This window comes from Cyphomyrmex costatus, unplaced genomic scaffold (genome assembly GCF_001594065.2).
Source record: "Cyphomyrmex costatus isolate MS0001 unplaced genomic scaffold, Ccosl1.0 scaffold167, whole genome shotgun sequence".
NCBI lineage: Eukaryota > Metazoa > Arthropoda > Insecta > Hymenoptera > Formicidae > Cyphomyrmex > Cyphomyrmex costatus.
The window spans coordinates 71799-83316 of record NW_017275684.1 but is presented as its reverse complement, the minus strand read 5'-3'; the positions used below and the strand labels follow the sequence as shown (position 1 = coordinate 83316).

General features: G+C 31.6%; 1 long non-coding RNA gene across 1 annotated transcript; it reads right to left on the bottom strand.

Annotated features, from left to right (window-relative positions):
* Positions 1–592: 592 nt before the first annotated feature.
* On the bottom strand, positions 593–2610 carry LOC108771858 (uncharacterized). Its single transcript, XR_001940655.1, has 2 exons — positions 2575–2610; positions 593–765 (listed from the first exon to the last, which is right to left on the bottom strand). It is a non-coding gene; the product is annotated as an uncharacterized LOC108771858 (long non-coding RNA).
* Positions 2611–11518: the final 8908 nt, after the last annotated feature.

Sequence of the window (11518 nt, the reverse complement as noted above, 5' to 3'; positions counted from 1 at the left end):
TTGTCTGGCATGCAGAGAGACCTCTGTGCAAAAGGAGAAATGGGAGAAATCATTTTACGATCTTTTAAAAATTTTTAAGTTGTTTCGATTGTGGTTTTTCGACTATATGGGTAGCTTCCGACGCATGTATTCGATCAGGGTATTTTTTATTTATTGTCTGGCATGTAGTGGAACCTCTGTGCAAAAGGAGAAATGGGAGAAATCGTTTCGAAAAAATCGTTCCAAGAACGTTCCAAACTTCAATCAGTTCAAAAATCTGCAATCTTCGGTAAAATAATGCGACAATTAGAGCAAATTTTCATACATAATTTGAACGAGAATTTATCTCAAACAAGTGCACGAACTACTTATCTTGCGATGTTCGATATACTATCGAAAATGTACATGTATGTAAAAATGTAAATGTAATTAGTATTTTTATTTGCTCAATAAAGCTTTAAAAATATTAAGATAATATGATAGAGTAACAAGAAAGAGATTTAGTAACAAAAATATCTTATATAAAAAATAAAAAGAGAATCGTTTTCATTTAGGAAATATGTGAGGACATAAGGAAATATAAATGGAGAATTGATTTAAACAATAATGAAAATTTTACTACAATTACAAGCTTTATTATTTTCTCTCTAAAATTACCGGGATTTTTTTATCCGTGCGAATAATTTAAAACACGTGATACCTACAGTGCTAAGGGAAAGTTAATCTTTAGCCGAACCCAGCCGAATCTATCTGTATTTCATAACGATACATGTATCCAAACGAGACCTGCAAAATAAATATACAAAATTAATTTTTGTGACATGCACATTATTTTCTAATTAGAATTATCGAGAATTATTGAGAATTAATTAATATCTGTATATAATATATTATATACCTTTTTAAAAACTAAATAAGAGAAACGCTTCGACCAATTTTAAATTTAATCATTTACGTATTCCAAAAAAGTTACAATCAATAACTACCAACGAAATGAAAATATTATCTATAAAATATCTATTAATATGCAGCAAACTGAAATATTTGTATGTCCTATGTATTACATAGAAGATAGAAGTGTAAAATAATTACTGAATCATAACGGCCGAATGTCTAAGGGCTTTCAAGTCTTATTGATAAGCGCTATAGATAGCATGTATCCAATCGAACCGTGTTTAATCGTGTGCAAAGTAACGACAAAAGTAACTGTAAATTTCGTTACCGTTACCCAAAAAATGTAACTCGTTACAGTTACAGTTACCAAAAAAAGAAAGTAACGCAGTTACCAGTAAAGTTACCAAAAAAGTAACTTGTAACTGTAACTTCGTTACAAGTAACGAGTTACTTCCATTCCCTGATAAAAACATGAATAAAAACTCAATCTTCAAAGTAATTTCACTCACTATCTATACATTTTTCCATTTCTCAGACAATTGCCGGATTCCAGATTGGAAAAATGATGGTGGCTTTGAATTAATGAATTCATCGATGCTTTTTTCGACCTCTTGAACTGACTCTCGATTCATCGAGAATTAGTCAAGTGATGTTGTAGAGCTCGAAATAGGTGATAATCCGAAGGGGCTAAGTCTGAAGGATACACCGCATGAGAGAAAATTTATCAGCCTAAATTGAAGATTTCCAGAGTGTTTTTTGCTGTATAGGGCCAGGCGTTATCTTGCAGTATCATCTTCCTTCTTCCAATGCGTAAATGACGTTTTTTCTTTAAGAGCGTCATTTACACGAATCAATTGTTGTTGATAGAGCTCAGCAGTCACGGTTTGACCTTGTCGGAGCAACTCATAATGGATCACGTCCTTCTGATCCCACCAAATGCACAGCGACATCTTTTTTGCATGGATGTTCGGTTTTGCGATGTTCGTTTTGACGGCTCACCTGGACGGACCCATGATTTTCGCCTCTTAGGATTCTCGTACAATGTTCACTTTTTATCACAAGTACCAATTTTGTGCAAAAAATTCTTTTTCTTGAACCTAAAGGGCAAGGAAAGAACAGTATCGTGGCGTCTGCTTTTGTTTTCGAGAGTGAGCTCATGAGGAACCCATCGGAATTCCTTGTGAATCCTCCCTAGCTGTTTTAGGCGATAGGAAACGTCTTGCTGGATTACTCCAAGCGTATTTGCAAGTTCTAATTGTGTTTGGCAACAATTCTTGTTTAAAATTTTCTCCAACTCCACGTCTTCCACTTTTTTTGGTTGACAAGGGCGTTTACGATCTCCAAGGTCGAAATTTCTCTCTTGAAACTGTTGGACCCATTTTTTACACATACTGTACGATACAGCATTCTCGCTCAAAACCGAACAAATAATTTCTTTTGCCTTAACTGCGTTTTTTAAAAGTTGAAACGCGAAAAAATGGCAGTGTCTCAAATGTTTCTTTTCGAACGACATCGTGTTTCTTACTGATTTTTCAGGTTATGTTCACAGAAAGATCAAGTATTGTACCTAATTTTAAAGCTAATATATGGCAAAATAACTACAGAAATGAAGAGTGAGTTCTTATTTAAGTGGGTTCTGAGTCGCTAAAAGGAATGGGCCGAGAATTAATTTGTACATCTAATAGAATACAATTAATATACCAGAGTCTAATCTTCTCCTCCTCCTCCTCCTCCTCGTCCTCCCCCTCCTTGTCCTCCTTGTCCTCCTCCTCCTCGTCCTCCCCCTCCCCCTCCTCGTCCTCCTCCTCCTCCTCCTCGTCCTCGCCCTCCTCCTCCTCCTCCTCCTCGTCCTCCTCCTTGTCTTGGTAGTTCTTGTCGTGAGCCCCCTTGTGCCATATGTTGCATTAAAGGACTACCTTGACCTATCATAGCATGTTCAGCCATATCAGCTCTTGCTTTTCTTAGCTCCGTCCTCATCTATAAGTAAAGATTATCTAATTGCAAAAATTATCTAATGACAGAGTACAAAAAAATTATTCGTATTTATATTAAAAATGTAAACTGAAAATCTTATTAAAGTCTGACATAATTCCGCGAGAAATTACAAAACATTTAGTAGTACTCACTTCATCCCTTTGATCGACTTGTAAATCGGCGAACTGAAAATGCAGTTGAAAGTTTTATTATAATACAAACATAATTGTGTTAAGCGATTAATAACGAAATATTATAATACTAATGCTCTAATTATACAACTCTAAATAATCGGTATTATTTCGTGAAATTAACCGAGGACTTCGAAAAATATGCTTTCTAAAAATTACTAGCAAAAGCATCATTTTAGACTTCGAAGAATTGTATGAGGGCAAATCAATAAGTTTTCGGAAAAACACAGTAAAACACATTTTTTTTATCGATTTATTTTTATTTCTCAACATAGTCTCCTTTCAGCTCGATACACTTGATCCAAGGATTCTCTAACTTTTTCAAGTCAACCGAATAATATAATTTATTATATATATAAATATGATTTACCCTATCCTTCAAAATAAGTCTCTGTTTCGGCAATGAGCTGCTCTCTAGTAATGAATCTCTTTCCTCCGAACCATTTCTTCAGGTTTGGAAACAGGAAATAGTCGCAGGGGGCTAAATTTGGCGAATATGCTGAATGGGGAAGCAATTCATAGCAGAATTCGTTGAATTTGGCCATCGATGCCGGGTACGTGAGAACCCGTACATTGTTTTAATGGAAGAGCACTTTTTTCGTCGTCCAAATGAGGACGTTTTTTCTTTAAAATGTTTTTGAAACAATCCAATAAGGCTGCGCAGTAATCGCCATTGATCGTTTGCTTCGACGAAAGGTATGAATCGATATGAATTATACCGCGCATCCTAAAAAAACTGTGGCCATCACCTTTCCAGCCGACTTCACGGTCTTCACCTTCTTCGGAGCTGATTCACCCGGTGAAGTCAATTGTTTTGACTGTTCCGTCGTCTCGGGTGTGAAGTAATGGATTCATGTTTCATCCATAGTAATGAATCGACGCAAAAATTCATCTAGATTACGTTGAAACATTTCCAAACATTATTTTGAAATCGTCACACGGTCGCGCTTATGATCCACAGTGAACAAACGTGGCACCCATCTTGCCGATAGCTTCTTCATATCCAATTGTTCGTGCAAAATTGAAATCACTGTGCCATATGATGCCTGTGACCTCAACAAGTGCTCGCGCATTTTCACTCGTTGATCAGTCAAAACAATATCGTGAACTTTATCGATGATTTCTGGCGTAGCAGCCTCAATTGGACGTCTCGAATGAGATGCATCACATGTGGATGTACGATCACTTTTAAATTCATTCACCCAATTGTACAGTCGCAAACGCTAGTGCAGATGTGCTATGAACATTATCTAGTTCGGCTTTGATTCCTTTCGGCGTTAAAAATTTCATATATAGATGTTTGATCACTGCACGAAACTCGTTTCTTTCCATTTTGCAAAAAATACAAAGGTTGTACGCTTTAATCGTCTACAGAAATGAATCTTTTTGATGAATTCCGTTCAAAATTTGACAGTAATCAGCTGAAAGATGCTACTTGTCAAAAAGTAACGTGACATGACACTACGAGTGCTCTCTGACAGATTTTCTAAGAACTTATTGATTTGCCCTCATATCATTTATGTTTGCCTTCTACTTTCAATAATAAAAATTTGTCGCTACGTATGTATTTTTTCTTTTTTTCATTTTTCTCGTTATGATAAACTCTTTGAACATTTGACCTATTTCATATGTAATAAAAAAGAGAATTTTTCAAAAAGGGGCCAGTTTCTGCATAAAAGGATGTAAATAAAAAGAACAGTTTTTTTGTAAATTTTTTTCCCGAATATGACAAAATTATTAAAAAGATTGTAGAGTTGAAGAACACTTCGAAAATTGAGCATAAATATGGAGTATTTTTCAAATTTCAATATTCTTGCTTAATTTCTAGTATTCTCTAAACGATCAAACGTTGACATTAGCAATAGATAAAAACACGGCATTAACTCACAAACCTTCTAATATCATTGAAGATGATACCCGTGAAAGCCTCAAAAACATGTTCTTAAATGTCATGAAATTTTTAATCTTATTTAGAAGGTTAATGTTTAAAAATATACTATTTTTTCACTTATATCTTTTTGAGCAAAAATTAACCCTTTTTTAGTATCCTTTGAAAAATGGAGGATATTAAATCCTTTGGTCTCTAGCCAATTTTTATCGAAAGAATATAAGTCAAGGAAATAGAGTGCTTTCGTAGATTTGAATCTCCTAGATATGACAAAATTATTAAAAAATTTTTGATACAATCAAAAATTAATTTTAGAAGGTAATCGTTTTCAATTAAAATTCTTATAATAAAAATTAAATTGTTATTATGGAAAGTTGGATGTGATAATATTAGCGCTCTGTCTACTAAACTAATGATTATGCCTTTCTTTTGTGATAATGGATGATTTGAATAAAAATTAAGAAATCTACCCGGAAAAATTGGGTTTTTGGGTACCAATCGAAAATTAAGTTATTCTCTTTAATGATGATCGAAATGTCAAGAAAATTTAAAGAATTTGTTCCGATCTCTATTTCCGATCCAGATTTTATAATCACAAACAATAGCAGTTCGTTGGAGAATAAAAAATGTAAATGGTTTGTAAATTTATCCAATGCAACGATTCCTGATAAAATACAATGTTTGTTAGGAGATAATTTTTCGGTTTTCCTAAATAATAAAAAGACAGCTCTACTTGAATTTATCAAAAGTATAGAAAATAATGTTCGTAAGGTTAATATCAGTCAAATAAATAAAATAAGAGTAATTTCGTTGAATATTTTAACAAATAAACTCAATGTTTCAAGGAATGTTAATAAATTTGATATTATAATTAAGAATTTAATTAAAAAAACTAAAGAATTTTTTAAAATCAATCCAGATATCATCTTTACTAAAGCAGATAAAGGAAATATAACTGTTGCATTGAATAAAAATAATTATATTGACAAAGTTTCGAGCATGTTATCAGATAAGAATACATACGTTGAAATCATGAAAGATCCGAGGAATAAACTTACTAATAATGTTAAATTAGTACTTCAAAAATGGAAAAAGAAAGGTTTTATTGACCAAGCTATGTATAGGAAACTTTATGTCAGTAAAGGGAATTTACCTAGAGCGTATGCCTTACCAAAAGTACATAAATTGAATCATCCCTTTAGATTGATTATTTTTTCTGTTAACAATCCGGCTTACGATTTAGCGTCTCATTTACATAAAATTATTGCTGATATTGTTCCAAAATCACAAAGTAATATAGACAATAGTTTTGAACTTGTTAAGAAATTAAGAGAATCTAGAATAAGATCAGATAGTATACTTATCTCACTTGATGTTGTCTCGTTATTCACTAATATACCCATTGATAAAGCGATAGATAAAGTATAGATAAAAGATGGCATTATTTTGAAAATGTAATTAATATCACAAAATTGGAATTCTTGAATGCCATAAGAATGATATTAGATTCGTCTTATTTTTGTTTTAACGGTTGTTTTTTTAAACAAAAATTCGGGACCCCCATGGGATCACCTTTGTCGCCGATAATTGTGGATATGATTATGAGAAATCTTGAGACACAGGCTCTTGATAGTTTAAATTTTTCACTTGATTTTTACTTCCGTTACGTTGAAGACATAGTCATGGTGGTACCCATTAACAAGATTGATGATATTTTAAATGCATTTAATTCGTTTCATGAAAGATTACAATTTACAATAGAGATAGGAGGTAACCAAATTTCTTGATACCATTATTATTAAAAATGACAATTTATTAGAATTAGATATATATAGAAAACCAACATCATCAGGGATATATTTGAATTATTTATCAACACATCCACTTTCACAAAAAAGAGGAGTTATTATCAACATGGTTGACAGAACATTTCTATCATCTGATCCTAAGTTCCATTTAAAAAATTTTACTCATATAATTGATACTCTTTTAGATAATGACTATCCTATAGATTTTATTTTTAACACAATCAATTCAAAGATAAGGACACTCATTAAAAATCAATTTAAGACAAACAATAATGTTAATAATGAATCGGAGGTAATACAACCTTGGTTTTTGATACCATATATACCTAATATATCAGATGAATTTGTAAGAATCAAGAAAGAGCTCGGTGCAAAAGTATCTTTTAATAGTATTAACAAGTTAGATTCAATTGTCAAAGTACATAAAGATTTAATTCCAAAAAATAATTTAAGAAATGTGATATATAAGAAATAATAAACTAGAAGAAGAAAGCCATTTACGGTCGAAGCTGTATCACAGTGCTTATTATAATTGTGTGAATTTTATATACTGCGTATGTAGTCCCCCATAAATCGCGACGCTGATAGTTTTTCAGCATTGACGCATACATACTTACTACAGCAGTAATATCACTTACAATTAGTTAAATTGACAAGCAATCTAACAATTTTTGATGCTTATAGCATCTTATTGGATCTTAATAATATGTTGAAAGACATATATTAAATTTTTTAACGATGTAATGATGAAGTAAAGATAAATCTAAATCTGTGAAAAATAACATTGCGAAGAATATCACGAGTTGGCGTTTCGTCCCGGTTTCCACTACTGGACCCATCAGTAAGGCATTGTAATGGAAACCTACCTTAGACGCCTGTTTAAGTTATTAAATCGAGATTCTATATATACAGATATACGTGTACCTCAGCACTTGCGAAAATTTTTGCGAACATCTATAGACCTCTGATGGCGGATCGAAGTAGTAATATTCTTCGCAATATTTATCTAAAGTGGGAGAATAACATCCTTTTTCAGGCTGACGTGATTTAACAAATACTAGAATATTTTTAAGACCGTACAATTGATAAACAATAATAAACTAGAAGAAGGAAGTCATTTACGGTCGAAGCTGGATCACAGTGCTTATTATAATTGTGTGAATTTTATACACTGCGTATGTAAAATATTTAAAATTATTTACAGATTTATAATATGTCATTCATAGATTTTAAGATGTCATTTCAACATATTATTAAGATCCAAAGATGCATCAAAAATTGTTAATTTAACTCGTGATAGTACTGCGGTAGTTCATTAGTTTACGTTATAAGTCTGGAAAAATTTCGGTGCGAATTTAGGGAGCTACATACGTAGTATATAAATTCACGCGAAAATTATATTAATAAGCATTTCAAGATCCATCTTGACCGTAAATGGCTTATTCTCGTCGGTATTTAATTTCAAATAAAAATTCTTTTTCCCATTAGAACATGATGAACCGGTTTTAATCTGTCAATCAATCGTTTGATGTACAATGTTGATTTTATTTTGTCCAGAATCCATCGCAATTTTATAACAATTTGTATCTTTATAACTTTGCATCTTCTTATTGTTATTTTTATTGTTAAAAGATAAATTTAAGAATATAATTGCAGTTGTACATCTGAAGAGGGCTGAATAAAAAAAGAATATGTTCATGCCAAAGATGAAGATAAGGAAAATAAAGTTTCTTTTCTTGTAAATATTGAGGATGATGATGATGAAATAACTACTTCCAAAATCCAATATCCACTCCTTGTGGATATATTGGATTCTGGATCTTCATCTCACATGGTAAATGATGTAAATTTATTCAAAGAAATAATCTGGAATAAAATAGAAATAAAAATTGCAAAAAAGAACCAGAAGATGAAGGCGAAAGGCATAATTACAATAGAAACAGAAAATTGTATATTGAATAATGTTCTGTTTGTTCCAGAATTGAGCAAAAATTTACTCTCAGTAAGTGCAATTGTAAAAGGCGGCGATATTGTTTACCGACAAAATAGCTGAAATAAAAAAGAACAATAAAACATTCTCAGCATTTAAAGCAAAACAAGATGGATGGTGGATTTAAGAAGAAAACAGATAGGAAGCGTATTTCTAACGACTAGACGTTAGCAGCTTATAATAGAAAAATGGGACATCTAGAAGCAAAAAACATGAAAATGTTAGTAAAATTGTCTAAAGGTATGTCCTTTGATATAGAAGAAATAGATGACGCAATAAAAGACTACGAAATATGCCCAAGAGTCAAACAGACGAGAACGTCCTTTGGTCAAGAGAAAAGAGGAGCATAACAATTAATCCATGTGATAAGAAGAATTATGTATTTACTTTTTTTGGACGATTGTACTCATTTCGTGATAATTTATCTACTTGAAAGAGAGAGGAAATATGAAGTTGCTGAAAAGGTGAAGCAATTTATTAATATGGTTGAAGCTAAAAGGCAATTAAGGATCTCTAAGTTAAAAAGTGATAATAGTAAACAATACTTAAACAAAAATTTGACAGATTGATGCAGAAACAAAGGAATTATTCTGAATTACATTACTCCATATATGCTACAATTTAACAGGAAAGCTGAACGACTCAACCGAATACTTATGGAAAGAAGACGAACTCTATTGGCAGATGGTGAAGTTGATAAAATACTCTGGGGAGAGCTTGTACTGCAGCCTATTTGTTAAACCAGAGTCCAACAGATGCAGCAAAGTGAACACCGGTGGAACTCTGGACCTTGGAAAAACCAAATCTGAATAACATACACTTATTCGATTGTGATACCTTTGTAAAAATTCTTGGTTAGATCAAGAAGCTAGACGATAAAAGTAAAAAATATATCTTCATAGGATACGCACCTAATGCTTACCGACTCTTTGACAGAATAGAAGGGAAAATAATTGTGTCACGAGATGTAATATTTATGAAATTAAAACAAGAAATAAATATTGATAAGAAGGGCAACGAGTCAAGGTAAAATACAATTACAAAAATAAATACATACATATAAAACGGTTGAAAATTAAAATTAAAGTAATAAAAATTTGTCCGGACGCGTTTCGACTCAATTCAAGTCATCTTCATGCGGTAAAATTAATAAAAAGATAATACTTGACTCACATAATTAATTAAAGTATTATCTTTTGATTAATTTTACCGCATGATGATGACTCGAACTAAATCGAAACGTCCGAACGAATTTTTATCATTTTAATTTTAATTTTCAATAGTTTTATATATATGTATTTATTTTTGTAATTGTATTTTACCTTGGCTTGTTGCCCTTTTAATCAATATTTATTTTTATCTTAAGAGCCACTTATTTTTACATTGTTTTCAAGACAAGAAAATTTTGAAGATACGAAAAATAAAATTTTAATTAAAACAGTGTATTTAAAGAAACATATACAGAATCACAAAATAGAGATTTAGAAGAAGAAAAATTCAAGGATGCCGAATATAAATTTATGGAAGACAGACAAAAGAAAAGTCAAGAAAGCTAACAAGGACTACAGTAAAATCTCATCAAAATCTACAAAAAACACTATTCCTTACTTACATTTTTTTGACAGAAATCGGATACTTCCAAACATTCTCCTTTCTATTGACTTTAATTGAGATTTTAATCTTTATTTTAAAACGCGGGTTTGTATATTTAATTTATATTTTATAATATCCATATTAATACATTAATAATATTATCAATACGTGTAATTTACATTACTTCTAAGACTATAAATGAGCTATTATTGACTTCTTACCACCGCCACGCAAAGTAACGTAATGAGCAACAGCTTAATCATCGTGCTTCGCTTTGACGCGCAAACGTTCACTGGTTGGATGAGCGCAAACATTCTTCGCTTTTATATAGATCCCATAATCCGTGACGTGTTTATGTGTCCATTCACAGAAAAAAAAAACAGCAGGTCTACGTATATCCTTGCTAATTATAATAATGCTACTTCCGATTATTACCACTGCTTTTGTTTGTGCAATTAGCGACAGGATTTGACGCGAAACTTATTAAGTTGAACAATAATGCAATTATAATGCTTCGCTTCTACGATAATTTACATATTTTTCACGATAAAACTAAATTATAGATCTTGTCGCTTGCTTCTCCGTTGTTTATTGTTTTTACTGACCAGTAAGTATACCACCTATGTGACATTTATATATTATATGTAGAACTTGATAATGTCCTTTAAAAATGTTCGTGTGTTGTATATTGCGTGTTTAATTATTTTAATGTTTAATTATTTTAACGATTTTAACAAGAAAATCATATCTGAGGATGACTTTTATAAAATTAAACATTTTTCCGTTTTTTTTTTTTTAAATAAACCTCAGACGTATTATAGATTTTATTATTTTATTCTGAATTCGATAATATCTTACTTTTAATGAATGCCGGCTGTAAATATCGTTTCGTGACATGACACAAGATACAAGGTTTTGCAATTCTGGTGGCTATAGTGATAAATATGACATAAGCAGTATGAATGACAATAGTTAAATTAAAAACAGAAGTATAAAAACCAAACGCAAGGTCTTCATGCAAGAAGTTAAAAATAAATCTTTATACAAACGTATGTTTATTTTACGTCAAAGAATCTTCAAGAAGGGCGAAAAGAGCCTCAGTAACTCATAATTCGGATTCAGACAGGGGCTAGGCACCTGCTAGGGAAATAAATAATAATGGCAACACAAGTTCTGATGCAAAATTGCTACGACCAGAGGA